This window comes from Crocodylus siamensis, chromosome 15 (assembly GCF_052110815.1).
Source record: "Crocodylus siamensis isolate JL-2025a chromosome 15, ASM5211081v1, whole genome shotgun sequence".
Classification (NCBI taxonomy): Eukaryota; Metazoa; Chordata; order Crocodylia; family Crocodylidae; genus Crocodylus; species Crocodylus siamensis.
Genome location: NC_143409.1, coordinates 16,871,020 through 16,895,437, shown reverse-complemented (window position 1 = coordinate 16,895,437; position 24,418 = coordinate 16,871,020). Strand labels below are relative to the sequence as shown.

Here is a 24,418-nt window from a genome sequence, read left to right as displayed (position 1 = left end):
TGGATTGCTCCTTAGCCGTTGCTTCTTTCCTCCCATGCTAGTTTCTGTCTAGTTGGCACTGCAGGGAGTCACCTCCTCTTGCTCATGGGCTGTGAGAATGAGGCAGCCTCATGGGACCCTTGATATTTCACTGGAAACACAGACCAGACGTTACCAATTGCTCAGATTTTTACAGGAAGTTGGAAAGCCATTTGTATTTTTCTTTCAGGCATGTTTTGTTGGGCATATGATTACTCTGTACCGAAGCCTCTGGCTAGCTGGATTGCTGGGAAAGTGAAGTGTGAAAAAATGAGTGTGAACTATGCTGAAAAGGTGAATTTAAGAAGGGCTCTCATTCCACTGCCATTTGTGTTTGTGAGCTGGATGTGTTTGTCTTAGATCAGCACTGCCTAGCGCCTGCAGCCAGGACAGCAGAGCACTGATCATTTCCCAGAGCTCTCTATATCGTCTCTGGGGTGAGTAAGGAACATCTTCATGCCTCTGTCTAGCTGGCCTCCATGCTTTCCTCCTGCTTCTCCTTGTTATAGAAAATTTAGGGTTGGAAGGGACCTCAGGAGGTCGTCTAGTCTAACTGCCTGGTCAAAAAAGGACCATCCCCAATTATATCATCCCAGCCAAGGCTTTGTCTGTTCTGGTCTTACAAACCTCCAAGGATGGAGATTGCACAGCCTCTCCAGGTAACCCACTCCAGCGCTTTCCTACCCTCCAAGTGAAAGTAGTTCTCTCTCTTCAGTGTCTTCTGCTTCCCTTTTTTTCTCATTTGAACAAAATCCCTGCCCTCTGATAAAACTAACAAACAACCCAACAGCAAAAACACCATTTGCATGCTACCACATTTTTCACTCTACATATACCTACTGTCCTTGGCTCTTTGTATGTCTTGTCTATTTGGCTCTTCAGGAGAGGGACTGTCTCCCTGGTTTTGTACAGTACCTGGCAGAATGCGACCCTGAGCCTCATTAGGCTTCCTTTAACATAATGATGAGTAGGAGTAAAGTATGTGCTTGTTTAGTGCTGAAAATCCTAAATCAAGGGCCAGAAGAAAAAGATTTTCCTTTTTAGAACAATTATTTTGTAAGCAATTCAAACTACTTCTCAGCCTCCAACCCTGTCCCACTAATGCTGTGTTTCAACTAGAGGAATGATTCCTTCAAGCGATGATAAGTTGTTCACAGTTCCTTGCTTATTCATTGCTAGACCAGTTAGTGTGTAGACATAACTGCTGGAAAGATGCCTGAAACCATCATCTTATTTCCTACTCAATTTTATGTAGGTTTCAACAATGTTGGGTTACTACTGGAGCTAGCAGAAAACAATATTGCCAGAAATGTTAAAATAAGAAGTTCTGATTGAATTAAAAAGAAAGTTTTGTAGGAATATATTGCTTTTGGCAAAAGAGTTCATAAGGTCAACTTTTTTTTACTTTGCTATTTCTGATTTTTGCTCTTGTAAATTATAAACATCACATTTTAGATGAAACTCAAAACAGTGAAACAGAACTTGTTGACTTTTATGAAAATGAGATTTTGGAATTTTCAATTCATGGTGAAAGTTGAACTTTTAACTGTGTCCAGAAAGAAAATTTAAAATATTAAAGTGTCCCACAGACTAGAAATTGAGCTTCAACCAGCTCTAGTTACTGTGAAAATGGGCCATATCTAAACCTGGAGAGAGAAGGATTCGTATCTGTTCCCAGTTCCCTGAGCTAGCCATCTTCCATCATGCCCATTGTTTCATAAATCATCTACAAAGTGTGCATCTTGAACATACAGACAATATCGTTTGTGATGCTCTAGATGAAACAGTTGGTTTGTAAATCATTATAGTGGCCAGCTGTGGATTACTGGAAGAGCACAGAAGGCTGTGATCTATGTAATTATTTCTCTTTTCCACCTTAGTTCAAAACATCAGCAAGTGTTACTTTTTCTCTCTGCTTCCCCCCCCCCCCGCTTTTATTTCCCTGCTTTGTTTTCTACTCATTCCATTGCACTGGTACTGAGGATGAAGCCATAGTTGATACAACATTGGTAGGCTTTGGGGGAATAACATCAGGTGCTGAATATTCAGTTCTTTTCTCTTCCAGGTAATCACTTGCATTGGGTAGGGTAGTTACTTGCAGCCATGATCAGTCCTGAGCCTGTTTCCACAGCTGTGCCAAATCCCCTATCAAGAGATGTGCCGTGCCAGGGAGGAGGACAAGATTTGGGGGAGGCTGTTCAAGATTGATGCTCCACATCTGTTGTGATCAGCCAGGGTGGCCCAGGGAGGGGAGCAGAGTAGAGGATTTGTTGCTGCAAGAAATGTATATCTTCCCCTCCTGCCCATTGAATGCTGTGCAATGACCATAGGAGATGCTACAACATCAGGCTGCAACAGAGTTGGGGAGCAGCTTTCCAGCTCCCAGTTACTCTACTGCCTTGAGAGGAGAAGGCAACATTTCTCCTGCCCTGGCCTCCAGGACCTAGCTCAATACTGGGCTCAAGTTTTGCTCCACAAACCAGGTATTTCAATATACAATCAGCTTGATTGTCTTCAGGAGCTAACGAATAACAAACCTGTTGTGGGGTTAGGGGCATGCGAGTGTGCTATGCTTCTGGGCCAGGGCCAGTATCTAATGAGTAAACTCTGATTAGGTGAAATGTGTTATACTGTAAAATGCAGACTTCTGTGAATTGAAAGAAGCATTTTAGTGGATTTATTGTTGCCTTTGATATGCTTTTCATGTGCTCTTGTCAGAAACTGAACTAAAAAAAAAAGAATGCTGCAGTTCAGTGCTAGCCTGTAAAAAACACAAAAATCTGGCACAGAAAGACCTGTCATCATAACTTTCATCATGTTACAAATCCTTATTTTACCACATCTGCTCATTACATGAGACAGACAGGAATTCAGAGCAGCAGAGCTTTTTGGAAATTCTTTGCTTCGGAAGGTAAGAACTTATTAAAAGGTCAAGAAGGGAGGTTCAGAAATTTTCCTGTGGTCTGTTCACTTTATGAATTTTGTAACAGAGACACCAGTGGATTACACTGCTGAATAAATTGAGGGTGCTGGCTAAATTGAAATATATTGAGATATAAGCCAAACCAAATGGAGACCCTAACCCTAGCTTACTCTTTTAATGAATTTTTTTTGTAGAGTGAAGGGGAAAAATGTCAAGTCCATGTTGTGAACACTACAGGGCCAGATATGAATGAAGCTCTGTCACTTCATTGAAGTTAATAGAGCTATGATGATTTATATCACGTGATAATCTGGCTGATAGACTCTTGCTTTGAAACTTTATCAGTCTGTTTGATTAAAGTTGTTAGGTTGGTGTGCACCAGCAACCATAGGTTTTCAAACAGAATGACCTTTACTTCTGTTCTTATTGCTTTGTTTGCTCCCAATGTAAAATAAAGTCCCCCTCAGTTATTTTATTATGGCTCTGCTCTGCTCCAGAGCCTGCAACTAAGCATGGTAAAGTCAAAACAGAAAATGGCTGCTGTCTGCAACAGGGAGGCAGAACTTTTCTTTTTTCTACAGTTAAGAGATACAGTATTGCAAATCTCAAACAAACAAAGTCCCGAAATCGGCTTAAATCCTGATTGATCAAAAAATCATGATTCCCCCTTCCCTTTTAGATTTGCCTTTTGGATTTGGAAGCTTTAGGTGGCCCAACTGTCTTTATACAAACAAAAGATGATCCTATGATTCCAGAAGCTGGGCTCTTAAGAAAAGCACCAAACCTGCAAGTATTGTGAGATTTGATAATGAAACACAAATAGATACAAATACTACAGACCTCAAAAAATGTTGTGTAGATTTTCCCATTAAAATTCTGCTGAAGGACACAATAAATATATGGTAGTCTTAAAACTGCAAGGTAGAACCTTTCCCCCTGTCCCAACTTCTGTATGTTATTTTTGTCATGGCTCAAGGCACTGTACAATGTTTGTTATAAACATAGTTTTAAAATGACTTTTAACCTAAATGTACACCCTATGCTACTGGGCAGATTAAGTGACTTTTTTTCTTGCTGTGGTACCTGCAGCAAAGCCAGGAAACAGAATTTAGACTCCTGTGTCATAGCCACTGCAGCAAGAGCAGCTCTTCTGTGCAGCCTTAGTGGTAGCTATCAGTACTGAAAATCACTGTATTTTTCTTTCTGGTGGGAGAATGCATTGCAACATCTTTAGGATGATTTAACCCTCTCCTAATCTGGACTATGTGGGTATATGCTTGCCTTGGATCAGCCTATTTCAGCTAGTTCTTATTTTATGCTACAACATGCAGTAAAAGCATTTTTTTTTTTTGCTGTTGTTTATTAGTGGGATATGATTCAGGTGACTGTGAAAGAGAGAAGAATGAGTGACTTAGATAAGTGATGCTCAGTGCTATATACGGCCCTGCAGGTCTTGATTTTTAAATGGTAGCTTACGTAGTGCTATGCTGCAGCTGCAATATCCTCTAATAGATAACATATTAAAATGTACAAAGAGAGACATTTGGTATAAATATAGCACACAGCATGTGGCACTGAATAAAACATTTTTCTTCACTCATCAGGGAGGATCATGCATAACTAACTTTCTCTTGGATCTGCTTCACCACTCTGGATTTAGTCACCCCTACTTTGTAAAAAACAAATGGCTTATTCCATCCTTCCACACAGAGAATTCTGTATGGATGCATTTGCTTGCCATCTTCTGCTTACCATATGCCAAATTCTTTCTTCTCCGAGCAGAGGTAATCAGTGGTTAATATAAAGAGGTGCAAAGGAGAATGCAGCCTTCATTCCTTTGCTTTTAGCTAAGAAAATCCCCAGCTTGGATAAGCAGCAGTTCCCTCAGTCTCCTCTCCTTGCATGGTGTCTTGATCTGGTCTGAATTTACTTTAACCACTGGGTGCAGTTCTATTGAAATCAACAGCATGACATCAGGGATGAACTTGGGTTAATTATTATTAACATAATAATAAATATCTGATATTGCAAGCAGTAGGGCTGGAGTTTGGCCTGCTCTAGCTGTCTTATGCCACTTTTGGAAATCAAAAGCCACCATAAAGCTGATGGATCCAACCCTTGAGAATGCCTCTTAATTGGAGAATAGTCAGCTAGTGTAGCTGCCAATTTGTGGACTAGATCTCGAGTCAGTCAGCCCCAGGACAAACAGGGTATCCAAATAGCTTAATGCCAAGTTTGCCTTCCCCTGATCTAGTAAGTAAATTTTTAGAGCTTGGGGGCAGGATTTTTTTTCTTTTTTTAGCAAGGCCCAGCCAAAGAGATCTAGGGAATGCATGGTCATTTAAAAGCCCTGAAGAGTTAAAGCCAGAAGTCAAAACTTGATTTTTTTTCCACTGAAGTCCTTCTTGCTCTGCTGACTAAGATGTAAGAAGATCAAGTGACTTCCTCATATTAATGAGATAAGTTGGGGCTTATTTTAAATTTGGAAAAAGAATCCTGATCATGGTGTTCTTTACTTTGAGTAGCGCCATACCTAGACTCCTGGTGGCCCCAGGCAAACTTTTAGTAGTGGGCCCCCCTTTGCCAGAGAGAATGATTTTGTTGTTGCTGTTGTTGCAAAAGTCTTTATCATGTCTGTCTTGAAATGTCTTGAAATAGTTCTTTCTCAGTTGATAACATTGCAAGTCCCATATATGCACAATATTAAAACTTTTTTCTGCTATTTTTTTTTTTTTTCATTTTCAGGCCCCGTTTCTGTGCAGGCACCCATGCCTGTGTCCAGATCTGACTTTGAGGCCTCCTCTACACACACAAGTTTTACTCCTTTAATTACTAGTCTGGGCTTAGACATACTTCTGTTTTATTCACATATATGAATGTAATTAAATTTTAGTGTGACACACCTTTTATAATGATATATCTTTTAGGGTTGTGCAAAGCTTCGGTTCCTGATTAGATTAGGCAGGGATTTGGCCCGATTCAGTGGCTGAATCTCTGAATGTGAATTGAATCAGAGGACCCTTTAATCTCTCTGAATAGAATCAGAACCCTCTGATTTGAAGAGATTTGGAAAGATTCAGTGATTCGGACATAGATGCAGCTTTAAATGTTTTTTCTACATACCTCGAGGTACCAGGCAGCTCGTGAATGCTGTGATGCTGGGGCACATGGAGTGTCCCACAGAAGCACTCCTGGTCCACTTCTTGGTTTGCTGGGGAGTGCACTGGGGGGGGCTCCCCTATGCCCCCCCAGCTCAGTGCCTCCTGGGTCTGGGGGGCAGCACCCAGGGTCCCCCCGCAGCTGACCACCGAGCTTGGGGGGGGGGGCGGGGACTCAGCATGCTCCCTGGCAGACCCAGAAGTGGACCGGAAGTATTTCCAGTCCGCTTCCAGGTTCACTGCTGAGCATCCGAGGGTCCCCCCTGCACTACTGTGGGATGCTTCATCCACCCCACCATTGCAGCAATCACAAGCCACACTGGTACCTCAAGGTATGTAGAACATTTAAAGCTGTGCCTATGTCCAAATCGCTGATTCTCCAAATCGGCATTGAATCTTCAGATTTGGATTCAGCCAAATTGAATTGGGGACAATGATCTAAATCGATGAATTGAATCACTGTCCCCAATTCAGGCTGAATCCAAATTGAATAGGGCCCACTTTAGACACCCCTAATATCTTGCCTATACCGGGAATTGTACCACTGTGGCTAATTAAAACAAAAACAAAATCATGTCTAACATAGCTTGCTATGATAATACAAAAACTCTGTAAAACCACTTCTGCCTTTTTCCTTGTCTGTAATTCAAAACTGACTTTGGAACGTGATCTCATTTAAAATTTCTGCATTGCATAGATAGGTATACGATGCAAATCATCAGAACTGGTTTATTCCATGTTTAGTTATCTAGGAGATTTGGATGGTAACTATACTTGCCAAGCAGCCTAAATACATGAGCACATATTGTCACTTCTCTGTAAGTACATCCTAGTTCATCTACTGGCAACTCAGTCTGTTCCAAAATACTCTCCTTTTAACTTTCTCTCCAATCACATGTATGTTGTTAAAGGTGCTAACAGTCCAGATGAGCTAGTAAGCAGCACCATCTTGCCTTTAGCTGGCCAAAGGCATAGTCTTTACAGTTGACAAGCATGCACATAAGCTGTTTTTTGTCCAGTTGGCACACATCAGGATAAGGCTTCATCAGCTATAACAGCTGAAGGTGAACTGGGCAGCAACACCCTATTAGTGACCGTTAAGAAGGAACAAAAAGCATGTCCACTGAGATGGGGCAGACTTAAGATGCATTCTGATATCATGTACCCTTTCAGTGCATCCATATAAGTGTCTATGAATACGCCACAGTGGTCCACAAGGGTCTGTGTAATGATGGAGCACTGTTCTTTAGGGGTGCGTGAAGTGGGCCTTATTCGATTCAGATTTGGCCCAAATCGGGGACAGTGATTTGATTCCTTGATTTGGATCACTGCCCCTGATTCGATTTAGCCGAATCGGAATCTGAAGATTCGATGCTGATTCAGAGAATCAGCAATTCAGATATAGACGCAGCTTTAAATGTTTTTTCTACATACTTCGAGGTACCAGCGTGGCTTATGAATGCTGTGATGCTGGGGCACATGGAGCATCCCACAGGAGTGTTGGGGGCGGGGGGGCCCTCCACATGCTTGGTGGTAAAGCTGGAAGTGGACCGGAAGTACTTCCAGTCCACTTCCAGGTCCGTCGGGGAGCATGCCTGCGGGGGCCCCCTGCACCCCCTGCATCCAGTTCAGCAGTCAGCCACAGGGGGACCCTGGGTACCCCTTGTAGACCCAGGAGGCACCAGTTGCCAAGGGGGCATGGGAGGGTGCCCCCAGCACGTTCCTTGGCAGACCTGGAAGTGTACTGGAAATGCTTCTGGTCCACTTCCAGGTCTGCTGCCAAGCGCGCTGGGGAGCCCCTCCCCTCCTGCTTTTGTGGGACTCTCCATGCATTGCAGCATGCATGTGCCACTTGGTACCTAGAGGTATGTAGGAAAAACATTTAAAGCTGTGTCTATGTCCAAATTGCCGAATCTTTCCGAATCGATTCGGAGAGATTAAAGTGTCCTTTGATTTGATTTGGAGATTTGGCCACCAAATTGGTCCAAACCTCTGCCAAATCGAATCAGGGACCGAAACTTCACAGAGCCCTACTATTCTTCCCTGATAATGTATTTGCTTGCTTAAAATGGGATGGGTATATTTGTCCTCTTGATAACACCTCACAGTTGGGGAAGCCCATCTGTTCCAAACCCTACTTCCTTCAGGGGTATTTTCAATTTTGACAAGCCTGGGGAAATAGCACAGTATTAACTACTTTGGAAACTTCAATGACCACTATGCCAACTGACGAGTTTTGTGGGGTTTTTTGTTTTTTTCCCAGCCTCAAACTGATTGCCAACAAATCTGTTGCAGTCTGAGGTTGCCAGTTTCCACAGGGCAATCGTGACATGCTCTTGGACCAGTATTACTTCTTCCACAGGGGTGCTCTGCTGCTCCAGATTCTCGGGTAGCTCCTTGAGCACATCTTTCTTTAGGGAGAAGTTTGGGCCCAGCACTGGTCACTCCGTGTTCCCGTTACTGTGTGCCCCCACCAATGTAAACGTGTGCTTGGTGCACATGAAAAGTAAGTGATTCCCTGTTTAAGGGGGTCATATATCATTAGCAATAGCATCAGCATAGGCCATTTCTGTATGTCCACAGGATCCCATTCAATTGCTGCTGTTGTAGTATTCCTAACCCCGGCAACTGAAGGCTCTGCCAATGTCTCCTAAGAGCAACTAGTGCAGAGGCACAAAACCAAATGGCTACCTCTATCAATACTGGCCAAGTTGTTGTGAGCAGGAGGATTCAAATATAGTGCCAGTAGCTTGGTTACAGCCAAGAAAAAAATCCTTCTTCTTCAATCCCAGGAAGGTTACAATGGAGCAGCATGGCAAGTTGTGATGGTATGGCTCTCCAGAGATGAACTGAGGTAGATGGGCTGAGGTGTCCTTATCTGGAGGGATTGTCTTCCTTCTGACAAGCCCTCCTATTAAGCTAGGGGCAGTTTTATAATCTTTGATACAGTGAGTTCATCTCATTGACTTGGTCACATAGAGTGTTCATAAAACGATGATAGCTCAGTATCTTTTAGAGAAATTTAGACTAGATTCTTGTATAGCAGCTTCTTAGCCATGACTATTTTGATGATGCTTGAATATGTGAGGAGTGTATGAAGGCTGAGTATTAATATGTATTGTGGTATGAAAATAAGCATGTGAAACATCCTTTTCATTTAGAATTCGTGCATCTGTGCTGCCCTAACACATCTCTTAGCTGAAGGAGGATTTTCCCAGGCCATATTGACGTCAGCCCTAAACACGTTTCAGCTTGCAGTATGCTGCTGTGGCTCCTGGAAGAATTTCCTCACATTTACTTTGTCTCTTTTTTCCTTCTGTGGCTTATATATTTTCAGAATGAGGACCTTTATACAACACCTTTTTTTATCTGAAGATCAAGTCATGCCTGGAAAATATTAATTTTAATTAATTAAGTCTTCTAGCTCCCCTGGAGGGTACAGCATTATCCTTGTTTTATACAGAGATAAACTGAGGTATGGAGAGGATAATTGGCTTGCTCAAGGCCACAAAGAAAATCTCTGGCTTGGTTAGAATCCCATTACCAAAATGCTAGACTTGTCCTATAACGGAAGCATGGTTTGATACTTTTTGGCTACAGCCTGTTCAGAAGTTCTCAATTATCTCTGAGGTAGGTAGGTCAGCCTTTTAATAGTCCATTTAGAATTCTTGGGTAAAAATGTTTAATTCAGATATAAAAAGCATCTGTACATTTGATGTACAAATGAGACTGAATAGCTTTGATGAGCATAGTGAATAGTACCTGTAAAACAGGATATGAAAATGTTCTTAGATGTAAAATTGATGGGGTGAACAGCATGAACACGCTTGGGGAATTCTCGAGGAGTTTCTTCCTGTTTGTTCAGATGATCTTTTTTTAACCATATGGATGAATATAAATGGAGATTGATTGGAGTTGTAATGTACCCATTAAGACATTTCCATTGTTTCAGTCTGTAGATTGCTTTCTCAGCAAGATGTGAAGCTGATTTATGCAAAATGAGATGTATGGAAACTTTTGTGGTTTGGTTTATATTGCACTTTATCTCCAGCTTCTCTTCAGGCTTATCTAATTTTCATAAAGATTGTTGGTTTATAGGAATTATGGTGTACAGCATGTAGAAAGCTATTTCAGTCTAAGCTCATGATTACACAGGGAAACATTAATATTCTGAAAGAAAGATGTTCCTGGACAAAAATGTTGCAGCTCTGTCACTTTTTAGAGAATAAAGTTTTCAATATTATTGATTGGTAACTAGGAACTTTCCTAGATGGATGCTGTGCTGTTCCCCCAAGCTTGTCAAAATTGGAACTACCCCAGACTGAGTAGAGGAAAGCTGGATTCACTCAATACCCTTCCAAGTCAATAACTGTAAATCTTGGTTATGGTTACCTTCCAGTTAAATGGTATCTTGCATGAAGGGGCTAGATGGATATCCACACTACCTAGTGATACTGTCCATGAAATTCGCATGTGCAGATCCTGCACTTGCACATGCAGTTTCAGTAGCACATTTATTCATGCTCAGCAAGCTTTTCCATTGCAACCCTGTTTTTTCACTTTCCCTGTTTTTGTGCTAAGGGAAAGAGGTTCATCTGTTTAAGTGCTCTTGGAGTGGAAACGCTTATGGATTGACTGGGGAGGCCAGTCGGATTCAGTTTTACTTTTTCTTGTGGTGTCCTGTCCATACCAATGATATTCTGGGCAGGCTTTTCCTTATAGTAAAGGGACAGTCCATTTTTTGGTGTTTGGGATTTTTTATACTACCCAACTTATTTGCTTCAATTTGCATGATGTTCACCTGTTTTACAGTTTAGTGTTCCTGATCTGTTTACTTAGCTCATTTGCAATTTGGAGCAGGATGTTATATCTTGAATCTGGAAACATTTGCTTTTTGGCTGTAAAAGTAGATTGTCTCTAATTCTGAAGATGGGGAACATGATTCATCATATTGGATAGTCCAGTTGTGTCTGTTCTGTTTTATTTTGTTTTTCTAGTGGAAAGGATGCATCTTCCTCAACATACTGATTTATTTGTATATGCATCAATTTTATATAATATTTTTTTAACTGCGTCTAACACTTAAGTTCTATCTAAAACAGTGATGAATGTCAGAGTGCAAGAGTCAATGTGAGATTTCCTGCAACAAGAATTGTTTGCTGGCTGTATACATTAGCCCCATGTTGTCTGAAAAAAGTTGTGCATAACTGGCAGGGTATTTGTCTTGTGAAAGAACACCGGTATTTGTCTTGTGAAAGAAACTGTGCAGTGTTCTTCCAATGTTGTCTTGGTTGAGAGGAGGGCTGGAGATGCAAGATAGCTTTTAAAAGCTATGTACCTTTTAAAAAATCTAATTACTACTTAGAATAAACTGTAGCATTAGTTATAGTTGGTCCTTTATAAAAAGAATAAAGCCTCACTTAATTGCATTTAAGTGTATCAGACAAAAATGTATCTTGATTACATGGAGAAAGAGCTCGGTCTAATTCTTTTCTTTGGTAATGAGCAAAATTTTTACAGAAAAATTGCATTAGCTTGTGGAGCTGACATCAGCTTCTTCCTGTAGTTGCTTCTCAGTCTTCAAATAGACATTCAAACACCCAAGTGTCATTTAAGCTTTGGATATTTTTCCTTCTAAGACAATGATTCCATGTGCCCAGATTGGAAAGTGTTCCCAGCTTTTGGCTGTCTATATTTTGTGGGGGTGAGGGTGGGAAGCAACTGCATACATTGGCATATGTAGCTCTCCATAGCATAATTTGCAATCAAGTTATTTGAATGAAAGTATTTCAGATTTTTCTTTTTATTACTGTTTGAAAAGCTTGTTTAAATATTCTATCTGGTAATCCAGGAGAGACAAATCGGAGGGATGTGTCCCAAAACACAGTTGGGAAACAAAGGTGCTGAACAGAATTATTTTCTGCAAGATTGAAACCTGGCTGGTTGTGTGAAGTCTAATTTTAGACTGCATTATGCTGCAATATGGTATCAGATTCAAAGAGCAGCAGGTGTCAGAGAATCTGCTCACTGACACTCCAACTTGCAGCAGCAAAGCTTTATTAAATTCATTTTTAAAGCTGCAAATAGGGCTCTGACATGGTGTGAAATTCAGCTAAACTGAACTTCTTCAGTGCTTGCTTTTGCATGTCTTGGGTTTACTATAATCGCCCACTGTGATCTGACTGACCCAGGTTTGGAAACAGTTGCTATTAGCCATAGCTGGAGAAGGCTCTGCTTTCAGATGCAGCCTGCCCTTCCCAGTCGCAAAGAATCCAAAAGGGGAAGAGTTCGTGATACCAGACAGCAGTCTGAACAGATACAAGCTGTGACACCGAACAGAAGGAGACTAAAACAACGTACCTTGTACCTTCATCCCCATAAGTGCTCACATTGACTGACGGTGTATGTTGACTGGGGTGTTTTTTACCAAAAGTTGTTAAAAACGCTTGATGCATAGCTGTACCTTTATAACTTTCTCTGCTTTAGAGGTGTAGCTGGGCTGCCCCTTGGGCGACAGCAGCACTCAGGATGGAGCAGCTGGGAGAGCAGTGCCAGCAGCTGCAAGTTTTGTTCCCCTCACCTTAAGTCAGCCCCCAGGGTGGGTGTCCCAGTTGTCCCTTCTCTCCTATTAGTTACACTACTAGCTCTTTGTTCATTATTGTTTTTATCAGAAATACAGCATAAATTGGCAAAAGAGTTTGTTTGTCAATAATTTAAACTGTTTCCCTGAATGGATCTAGCCATCATGGCAAAAGGACTTTGTCCTGGGGATAGTGAGAAACAGGACCAGGAAGTCCTGCCTGTGGGGCGCGGCATAGGAAGAATCACTAAAATAAAGAAAGAAATGCAAAATAATCCCTTACCTGCAGGAGGAGTGACGCCAGAAGACCGAAGAGAAAAGCCTACATGGTTCACAAACTGCGGCTTTATGCAATTAAGGCTGGCGGGTGACGTCATAAGGATGCACCAGCTGACAGGAATAAAAGCAGCCGCTGGCAGTAGGGAGGTTAGAGCCAGTGAGGAGGCAGAGGCTGTCCGTGCCAGCAATGAGCAGAACTGGCATGAACAGGGAGTGCCTGGATGATGGACAGCTGGGGAAGCAGCGAGAGCTCCCCAAACCAGGGGCACTGAGATCGAACCCCAGGAAGGCTGGAACATTGGGGGTGACTTCCTTCTAGTGTTGTTAAAGAAGTTCGTCAGGGAAGACGCCAAGTGGCGGCGTAGCCAATTTGACCAACGCAAAGAAGAGGTGGAAGTCAACCCCGGGGAAGCAGAAGTCTTCCCACTCGACCCCCCTCTTCCCCCCCCCCCCCGGTACCAGGTCAAGGAGCTGAGCTAGGGGCAGAAGGGAGAGAGGGACCCCACAGGACCAGCGTTGGGGGAGAACTGCCAAGTTCGGGCAGGAAGGCTGGGAAAGCTGACTGGTAGGATACTGGACAGGAAGGCCCTTTTCGGGTCCTTTTTTCCCCCCCTTTTCTTCATTATATTTCTTTACCCCTGCTTGACAGGGGCACCCTTAGTCCCCAAGAAGAGGGCTGACTGGCTCAAAGGGGATCCCAGGCCCAGACCTCAGGCCGGCTAATTATCCTTACCCAAGGAAAAAGGGGGATACCATAGGGCACAAGGAACAGCTACATTGGAGAGGCAGCCATGTCAAAATCTGGCGCCCTGCCAGAGGTGGGTGTAAGGTCGGGGTGTAGGGGAGGTGGAGCCTCATGAACACCCCACAAGTGGAGTGGTCAACCCTGAGGGGAGCTTCAAGGTTGAACCCCACACTGACGTAACATTCAAAGACGTAGCAGGAGAGTTCAGGGAAGACCAGTGGGACAACCGAAGCCCACCTCAGGGAACTGATGAAACTAGAGAGAGTACACCCTCTACTGTTCTGGCCAAGGCGGTCCGTAAGCAGGCATTCGAAGCCGTGCAGGCGCAGACTTCTTAACTGTCTAACTGCATTCTCATTATAGGGACCTACCTAATTCATGGAGGCTGACACTGATTTCATGGTCCTAGAATGGCGTTGGGCGCTATTTTTTTCAGTAAAGCACAGCAGGCTCCTTTGGCCAAGGGGCCCTGGAAGTCCTGCCCCTCCTCAGAGATTGATAAATGGCCATCTGGCAATCTGGGGACAGGTGGGACTTCTGGGACCCCTCAGTCAATCAGGTGTGTGGGGGGGGCCCACCACACTGCTGCAGAAATCTTCTCTCCCGTTTCCTCCCACTTCCCCCCTCCTCCCCCCCGGGCTTCAGGACCCCAGGGCTTCCCATCTATGTTTGTAGCACTTGCTTCTTTTCCCCCAGCCCCCGTTTTCCTGCTTTTTCATGGAGACCTACTACATTTGTGGTTTCTGCAAAAATCATGACATTGTGAATTTGGTAGGTCCCTACTCATTAGAGTTTTTACCAGCATAGGCATGTGATATTTTCTCTGCCACATGCTCATAACTCACCTAGCTATACTGATGAAAGTCTTAAGTGTGGAACGAGTCCTAGAAAACTGAACTAGTTGTAGGTGAACCAGATTCAGTATTCAGTGCATCCACACTAGCCAAGTTGGGCTACCTGAAGAAACTTTACACTACTGTGTGGGGTTTCAGAATGCCAGATTTCTTTGGCATAGATGAGGCTGAAGGACAGTGAAATACAAGGTGGCATGTGCCTGTGGCACCCATGCATGTCTGATCCCAGGGGGGCTGTGAAAGTTTGCCCTTGCTTTCTTTTTGTAGTTGGCAGGCAAGGACTGGGCCTACGCCTACTCCCCTGCGCTTCCCCAGCTGCTCTCAGGGAGGGCTGAGTCTGTGTTTTCCTGCCTTCCCTTCCTGCTAGTGCACTTACCTCTTTAGGGCAATGCTCCACCGCGGTGGCTGTTCATTTATGAACCAGGCACAGAAGCCTGTGAAAGAGATTCAGCTTCATCGCACAGTCAGAGTAAACAGCACAGAGGGGGAAAAAAGACACTCCTTTGTTTAATTGTATATGATCTAGGAAAGTTTTAAAGAGATGAAGAGATGAGAACAGGGATTTTTTAATGCTGCTTGTTCTGTCTGTGCAGTGAAGCTGTAGCAGTGGAGAATTTTTTTTTTTGTCCTCTGCAGAGAGCCCAGCAGCCAGAGTAATAGGGTCAGTGTTATGAGAAGAATTGTTGTTAGTGTGGGACAGGCAGGCTGTGCTGGCTGGGTTTAAAGAGCCTTGAAAGTGTTAGAAAGCGGCAGAGGAGATCAAAAAGGCATGGGCTGTGCTCAGAGAAGTCGGCGGAATTCATTTAGAGAGCCCCCTCGGACAAAACAGCAGCAGGTGAAGATGGAGCTTTATACACATTGCATATGATCAGCTGGGCAGCCGTGCCAGGCCTGGGTACTCTCAGAATACAAATAAAATTGGAACATGCCTGCTGTGAATTGTGGGTTTCTTTTTTCTTTCTTTTTTTTTTAATAGATTTCATAGATTTCATATTTCATAGATTTCACAGACATTAGGGCTGGAAGGGACCTCGGGAGATCGAGTCCAGCCCCCTGCCCAAAGGGCAGGAAGTCAGCTGGGGTCATAGGATCCCAGCAAGATAAGCATCCAATTTACTCTTGAAGGTGTTCAGTGTAGGTGCTTGAACCACCTCCGCTGGCAGACTGTTCCAGACCTTGGGGGCTCGGACAGTAAAGAAATTCTTCCTTATGTCCAGCCTGAAACGGTCTTGCAGGAGTTTGTGACTGTTCGACCTCGTCATCCCTTGGGGCGCTCTGGTGAACAAACGTTCCCCCAGATCCTGGTGGTCACCCCTGATAAACTTATAGGTGTCCATCAGATCACCCCTGAGCCTGCGCTTTTCCAGGCTAAAGAGTCCCGTGGCTCTCAGCCTGTCATCGTAAGATCTGTTTTCCTGACCTCTGATCATGCGCGTGGCTCTCCTCTGGACTCTCTCAAGCTTCTCCACATCCTTTTTGAATTGTGGAGCCCAAAACTGGACACAGTACTCCAGCTGCGGCCTCACCAAGGCCGAGTACAAGGGGAAAATTAATTTTAATTTTAATTTTTTTCAGACTTTTCCTGTCTTTCTCTGAGATGGCTCCATATCTGATGTAACACAGTGCAGGGGAATAAAATAAACCAGGGCATATTTTTATAGTGGTGCATTTGCGTGAGTGGTGTATATTCACAAAGTGCGTCCTTGCTGTAAGTCAGAGGCCTCTTTGGCCAATCAGATTGCTGTGCTCAGCCAAGGCATTTAGAAACAAAGAATAGTAAATGGACATAAAAGCCTTCAGCGAGGAAAGGGAGGATTAAACCTGTGGATGACAGACTGCTTCCCAGGTTGGCTGCCTGATTGTTGTGGTACTTGCAGTAGAGGAACACCCTGCAAAAGACTTCCTGCAAGTAAAGATTAATTTATTCCTGGGGCTGGCTAGGTTTTCCTTGGTGAGGGACATACGAGGTCTGAGAGTAGAGGACAAAGTATAGCTATAATGCTTTCTTGGCTGTGTCTGGCCTTAAAGGTTCTCATAAGGGCTGGGACTAGCTAAGTTATGGAGATGATCCATCCATACTCATTCTCAGGGTCATACCCAGGGATTCTGGTTTTCTCTGTTAAAAAAATAAAAAATTCTCTGATAATTGCCCCCTTTGCTCACCAGGATGCAGGTCCAACTGCAGCTGCTTTCCCCTGCCTCCCACTTTGTGGTGCTGAGCAGCCCTGATATGCCAGTGCCCTGCCCATGCCAGTGCCCCTCACTACTCGCCCACAACCCCATGGATTTTCTCCTTAAAACAAGAAAATCTGGGTTTTACTGTGTTTTTCCATGGTGAATGAAAAACCCAGATCCCTGGTCATACCACTATGAGGTGGGATTACAAGAGGAGTGACATCTTTGACACCTGGAGATTCCCCCCTCCTACCTTTTACTGCTCCTTTCTACTAGTGAAGTGGCACAGAGAAAAGGTGACCATATATCCTGGATTTCAGAGGCTGGTCCTGGCCAGCTATTGAGAACTATAATGGGCATCTTGGAAATGCAGGGACGTGGGGCACAATCTGCCTAGGAGTCGCAGCAGCACAGAGTGCCTCGCAGGCAGGTGGGCAGAGACTGCTGCCTGCATAGCACGCAGTCCCACCTCTGCTGACTTGTGAGATAATTAGGGGAGAAATGTCCCTGATTTCCCAAATGATGTCCTGGAATTCTGTACGATCAGCCTACACAGAGAGGTTCTCGCAGGCCCAATAAAAGGGACCAGTGGGTATATTTTTGGAGGGCTCCTGACCTAATGCATCAAGTAAGTAGTATCGTTGTAGTTTGAAGATGGGACACGCACACAGCCATAGTTGGGGTTGGAATCTGACTTCCCTGAAGAAGCTCTGTTCTTTATGACTGTTCCCCTAATACAGTTGCCTAGTCCTCTCTAACGAGCTTGGAAGACCAGGACTTTATGCTCACTCCACAGTCACGACCCACGTAAGTTCAGAAATATCAGTTGGTTTTTTGGTCGCCTCTTCTAATATTTGAAATAGGAATGCAGTTTCAGTAGAGGAGGATTTACACCCCTTGGTAATATGCACATTCAAGGGAAATGCCATGCCCCGTGGTTTTTCATACAATATTTTGGGAGTGCCTTTTTTCCTGCAGAAACAGCACAGGACTAGAACTGGAGCGGTACAGAATTTCTCTCATTTGGGTTTTTATTAGAAATCTGAAACTTGGGTCAGGCAGCCTTGCCAGTCTATGGGCAAATGTGGACACATTTGTGATTCCAAATGCAAACCTCCTCGGCGGTTCAACAAGGTGTTGACTCCAACCCAGAAGGACTCTGGTTGTTTGATTAGGTTTCTGGGTTCAAGTGAAACTGAAGACTGCAGCCAAAGCCCTAAGCGCATGCCTAATAGTATAACGCGAGTAACTTGTTTTACTTCAGTTGGACTCTGTGTGTGCTTAAGTTAAGCACGAGTTTAAGAAACCTTCTGAATCAAGGGTCAAATTCTGAGAGAATCCTTCAGAATAACATTTGTGTCACACTTTTTATCCATCCTGGAATACAGGCTATATTAGATTACTTACTAAAGTCAGGAGCAGAACCTGACAAACACCCACAGTCCTCTTGAAATACAATTTAATCTGCATTGTTAGACAGGGTCGCTGAATGGATGTATTCAATAAAGCATTCATTCAAGGTTTTACTGCCATTCTAACACGTACAACTGCTGAATGCATTTGTCTACAGTATATTTTGATTCTGTTCATGATTTTTATTTTATTTTTTTAACAAGAAAATAAGATTTCAGACTAAATGCCTCATCAGCATGCTGGAGATAGGGACTGGAGCTATGTAGTAAAATTCTTGGCACTGCTGTTTTGATTCAGAAATAATAAATGTCATAGCAGTACCTTTTTAGGCCTTATGTGAAGGAAATCTGTGACCTGCATTTGAAATTTTAAGCGTTGGTTTCTTCACCCTATCTGGCTCCTCCCTCCCTCCTCCTCCCCACCCCCTCATATTTTAAAGTGGCATACAAAGGTGTTGAAGGGCTTTTAAAAATGTTATTTTTCTATTTTTTCCCTTAAAATAATGGGAATGCCAAGTATGAGGTTAGGGGGGTTATTTTTTTGTTAGATCGCACATTGGGGATTTCTGAGCAGTGAAAGCAAAGTGTAGTTGAGGGAATCTGAGGTGTTGAGTCTTTGTAATAAAGACATGCTTATTCCTAAGTGTTTAGTTCCAGTGCCCAGCAGGCGGGTATTAGCAGAATAAACAAAATACAGAGTTTGAAACAGTCTAAAATTTCTGCCTTTTCTCAATGTGCTGCTTAAACCTTTTTGTGATGTTAGAACAGAACTAGTTCTCTAGCTATAATAGAGTCTGAAGCTTAATGCAAAAAGACATGCAGAAATACATTTTTCCTTCCTTCTAACTGATCGGTGACTTGTTAGTAGGGCCGTGCTAAACAGCACTGCTTCATTTCGACTTCCGTTTTGAAGGGGCAGTGTTCAGTTGTGTTGTTTTAAAGCGCTGTTCCATTTCCTTTCGTCAAAGCTGTTTGGGGGTTTTGCCCATAGGCTATAATGGGGAATCACAAAAATGCCTATAACTTTGTCATTTCTTGCCTGATACAGATGAAAATTGCAGGGCTGGTAGCCGCTTCTGAAGGCATGAAGCCTGCCAAGTTTCAAGGAGATAGGTATAGGCTTTTTTGTGAAACTGCACCTCAAACTGTTCAAAGCAAAACTCATACCACTTGCCAGCAGCGGCAGCCTGCTGTCATCCTACATGCAGATCCAGGGGCTGTGGCCCCCAGGAGAAGTTGGGCACAGCCTTGCAGCCCTTCCTGGGAGCTTGGACCCCTGGATCTGCATGTGGGATGACAGCAGGCTGCCGCTGCCAGGTGGGGCCAGCACCAGCACTGAGTGTTTCTCAGCGTGAGCTGCGCTGGACAAACTCGGGTGTTGGCACTGGCCCCAGCCAGCAGTGGCAGAATGCTGTCATCCACATGCTCCACAGCCAGTGAGTGCAGAGCTTGGGGCCTCTGAGGGCTCATGGCAGAGCCCCCCTGCACAGTGGAGGGAAGCAGGGATTGCCCACCACCTAGCACCTGCACCATTGCATGGGTGCGGTGTGGCTCAGGGCGCCACGCAGTCTTCAGCAGATGGGGTGGCTCCAGCAGTGAAAAGGAACTCCCAGTTAAATCCCCCAGCGCTCTGATCATTCACACAGCTCTTTCTGGGAGGCACGGTCCATGGATAGGTGCACGGGGTTTCACAGTTTCTAGGGTCGGAAGGGACCTGAGTAGATCATCTAGTCTGACCCCCTGCCATGGCAGGAAAGGGTACTGGGGTCAAACGACCCTGGCAAGGTGTACATCTAGCCTCCTCTTAAAGACCCCCAGGGTAGGGGCCAGCACCACTTCTCTTGGAAGTTGGTTCCAGACCCTAGCCGCCCTGACCGTGAAGTAGCGCCTCCTGATATCTAGCCTAAATCTACCCTCTGCCAGCTTGGGACCGTTATTCATTGTCACTCCTGGCGGTGCTCAGGGGAACAGGGACTCCCCCAATGCCTGCTGATTTCCCCCATGACTAGTTTGTAACAGGCCACTAGATCCCCCCTCAGCCTTCTCTTGTGGAGGCTGAACAAGTTCAGGTCCCGTAGCCTCTCCTCATAAGGCCTGCCCTGCTGCCTGATCATGCGAGTGGTCCTCCGCTGGACTCCCTCCATGTTGACCACATCTCTCTTGAAGTGCAGCGCCCAAAACTGGATGTGGTACTTCAGCTGCAGCCTGACCAGTGCTGCATAGAGGGGGAGGATCACCTCCTTGGACCTGCTCAAGATGCATATGTGGATGCATGACAAGGTACGGTTGGCCTTCCTGACTGCATCCCCACGCTGCTGGCCCATGTTCGTCTTGGAGTCAATGATGACTCCAAGATCCTTTTCCGCCTCCGTGCTGACAAGAGGGGAGTTTCCTAACCTATAGGTATGGAGCCAGTTGTTCCTCCCCAGGTGCATCACTTTGCACTTGTCAGTGTTGAATCCCATCCTATTCTCATCCGCCCACCCTTGTAACCTGTCTAGGTCTGATTGTAGCCTGTTGCTTCCTTCTAGTGTGCCCATGTCCCCCCACATCTTAGTGTCATCAGCAAATTTGAACAGGGTGCTTTTATACCCTCTCATCCAAGTCACTGATGAAGATGTTGAACAGTGTGGGCCCGAGGACTGAGCCCTGGGGAACCCCACTTCCCACATCCCTCCAGGTTGAAAATGACCCATCCACCACCACTCTGGGTGTGGTCCTCCAGCCAGTTTGCGACCCAGTTGATTGTGTGGGTGTTGACACCACAGTCCCCCAGTTTCTTAATGAGAACAAGGTGAGAGACAGTGTTGAAGGCCTTCTGAAAGTCCAGGAAGACTGCTACCCCTGCATCAACCGGCACCATACCTACAGGTTAGGGAACTCCCCTCTTGTCAGCACAGAGGCAGAAAAGGATCTTGGGGTCATCATCGACTCCAAGATGAACATGGGCCGGCAGTGTGGGGAGGCAGTCAGGAAGGCCAACCGCACCTTGGCATGCATCCACAGATGCATCTCGAGCAGGTCAAAAGAGGTGATCCTCCCCCTCTATGCGGCACTAGTCAGGCCGCAGCTGGAGTACTGCGTCCAGTTCTGGGCGCCGCACTTCAAGAGGGATGTGGTCAACATGGAGGGGGTTCAGCGGAGGACCACTCGTATGATCAGGGGACAACAGGGCAGGCCCTATGAGGAGAGGCTATGGGACCTGAACCTGTTCAGCCTCCAAAAGAGAAGGCTGAGGGGGGATCTTGTGGCCTCTTATAAACTAGTCAGGGGGGATCAGCAGGCATTGGGGGAGTCCCTGTTCCCCTGAGCACCACCAGGAGTGACCAGGAATAACGGTCACAAGCTGGCAGAGGGTAGGTTTAGGTTAGATATCAGGAGGCGCCACTTCACGGTCAGGGCGGCTAGGGTCTGGAACCAGCTTCCAAGAGAAGTGGTGCAGGCTCCTACCCTGGAGGGGTTTAAGAGGAGGTCAGATGCACATCTTGCTGAGGTCGTTTGACCCCAGTACTCTTTCCTGTCATGGCAGGGGGTCGGACTAGATGATCTGCTCAGGTCCCTTCCGACCCTTGAAACTATAATGATTTGGTGATCTGATCATAGAAGGCCACCAGGTTGGTCTGACAGGACCTGCTGCTAATGAACCCGTGTTGGTTGCCCCTAAGCATGATCTCCCTTGCTGGCCCCTTGTGGATATGTGCCAGAATAATTCTCTCAAAAAGCTTGCCCAGGATTGAGGTAAGACTAACTGGCCTATAGTTTCCCGGGTCCTGCTTCTTCCCCTTTTTGAAGATGGGAACCACGTTGGCCCTCTTCCAGTCCTCCGGCACCTCACCAAAGCACCACGAGTGCTCGTAAAGCCGTGCCAGGGGTCCCGCAATGGCCTCTCCTAATTCCCTCAGTACTCTAGGGTAGAGATCATCCGGACCAGCTGACTTGAATACATCCAGTCCCTCCAGAAGTTCCCTAACTAGTTTCTCACTAACCCTTGGCCTAGGTGCGCCTCCCCTGGGGCTTGAGGGGGGGGCCCAGTGTGGGGGTGACTGTTCCGGTCCCTGCTTAGGTAAATGGAGGCAAAGAAATCATTAAATATGTTGGCTTTGTCATCTGGTGTGACAACCAGATTTCCTAACGTGTTCTGCAGGGGCCCCACATTACCCGGGACCTTCTTTTTGCCCCCTATGTATTTAAAAAAGGACTTCTTGTTGTCCAATAGGCTGCTGCTGCCAGCTGGGGAAATAGCCTGGAGCTGCTGCCATTCCCAGCTGGCAGCAGCAGCCTGTTGTCATCTTGCATCATTTGGGGACCTATGCCCCTGGGAGGAGCTGGGGGAAGTGATCAGAGAGCTGGCGGAAAGATCGGGGAATTGAGGAATCGAACCAGGAACTAGGGGAGTGTTCAGAGACCTGAACTTTCCCCCAGCTCCCGGGTTGAGTCCCCAGCTCTCTGATTGTTCCCCCAGCTCTTCTCAGGGGGTGCAGGCCCCCAGATACGTGTGCCAGGTTTCAGCAGGCTGCTGCAGGCTGGAGCCTGTGGCAGCATCATGGTCTTCCCAGTTGGCTGCTGAAACCCCGCGTGCAGATTGTAGGCCTGCGCCTCCCTGGGCAGAGTTGGGGGAAATGATCAGAGAGCTGGGGAATCGAGCCGGGAGCTGGATGTCAGTATCAGGTTAGTCCTTCCTCCCTCTCCTTAGTTTCTGTTTAGCTGCAAGCAAGCCTGGCTTTGAAACTTGAAATGTTTTGAGTACCCTCATTTAGTTTCAAAGCCTTTCATTTAATTTCATTTTGATTTCTCTGTTTTGAGCTCGAAACAAGTTGAAACAGCTTCAAAATGAAATACCTGCTGAAATTTTGCGCAGCCCTACTTGTTAGGACATCTCTATACATCATACAGAAGAAAAAAAGCCTTTCCCACACCCCACCCTTTCTTGCCAGATCTTTCCTTAAAAGGTGAGTGGCATCTCTGAGTTAGGAACAAAGTGGCACGGATCTACTCATTGTTCCCATATTCTCAGTATAAAGAAGCCAGTGGTTTCACAGTTCACATTTGCCGGGGTTTATAATGATTTATATGATACAGTAGACACACAACCATGTTAATCACACAACCCTGAGCATTTATGTATGGTAGGAACTTCATATATGAAATAACATAGATCTCTTCTGGGTTATTATACACACTTTATATGCTGAAGGTCATGTAATAGCAGAATAAAGAAAATTGATTAACCTGTTTGGACCATTAAAATGATAATGATGTTTTAATTAAGTCAAATCTTGTGGTAGAATCATATTCGCAGATGGGAAGTAGAGTCAAATGATGTAGATAAGATGGGCAAATACATGAAGTGTGTGTGTGCAGTTGCATACTTTGAATGTTTGATTTCAATACAAACAGGTGCTTATTATAGAAAGACTACAGTATCCACCCACTTTAATTTTCATTTCCATTTATTGCTGTGAAATGTACACGGTTCTTTTTTGCCATGTGGATGTTGCTGGTGGGTCTGAAACTCTATAGGCGTGGCAGATATACAGTGACTACCTAAGCCCACAAATGCTAATAAGGAGAATCAATATAGTTTGGTCACCCATCATTCTGTGTTTAATTAGGGATTGGAAGCAGTAGGGATTCTACAGATGATTCTCCTGTTCCTGCAGATTCATTGGGTTTGCTCCATTACACAGATATAGCAGGCTGATATGGCTGATAGAATAAAACTGTATGATGGATTTTTGTAATGGCACAATTGCTGCTGGCTGTGCTAATGACAACGCGCTGGGAATATGAGAGCACAAAGACACTGCAGGTCTGCTGTTTCACAGTGGGAGCTCCTTTCTTGAAGATAAGCTTGTGATTGTGCAAAACTTGGCCCAAGAAGCGGCCTTTTCCTAGTAAGGAAATCAGTTCCCTGCGCTAGAAAAACAGCACCTGTGAAATTCTATTTTATTTGGCAAATCTCAGTAATCCAAAGAATGCAAGTGTCTTAAAAATAATGTGCTGCTTTAAGGAGCTCAGGGTGGGAAACAGTTAAATATGCCCCGTTACAATTTTGAGATGTAACTGAGCTGCTGGATTGTGGTAATCTAGTCATTCAGATGCTGAAGTTGTTAATGATTTGCCTCTGTGGATGTGTTTAGACCTCAGGCTGTCATCAGCTCTGAAGGAGACCTTGAAGATCAAAAAGGGTTTCGGTGTACAGTAGTGTCAAAGACTGCTATTGTATGCAGCATAAGCCTTCAACATTGTCCTCCAATAGTATCTGACCATATCT

General features: G+C 44.9%; 1 long non-coding RNA gene across 1 annotated transcript in view; it reads left to right on the top strand.

The window, feature by feature from the left end:
• Nucleotides 1–9,399: 9,399 nt before the first annotated feature.
• The window catches only part of LOC149852156 (uncharacterized), a 559,043-nt gene continuing 544,024 nt past the window's right edge, over nucleotides 9,400–24,418 (top strand). The window contains exon 1 of the long non-coding RNA XR_016439340.1: nucleotides 9,400–9,729. This is a non-coding gene — a long non-coding RNA (uncharacterized LOC149852156). The remainder of the gene's footprint in view (nucleotides 9,730–24,418) is intronic.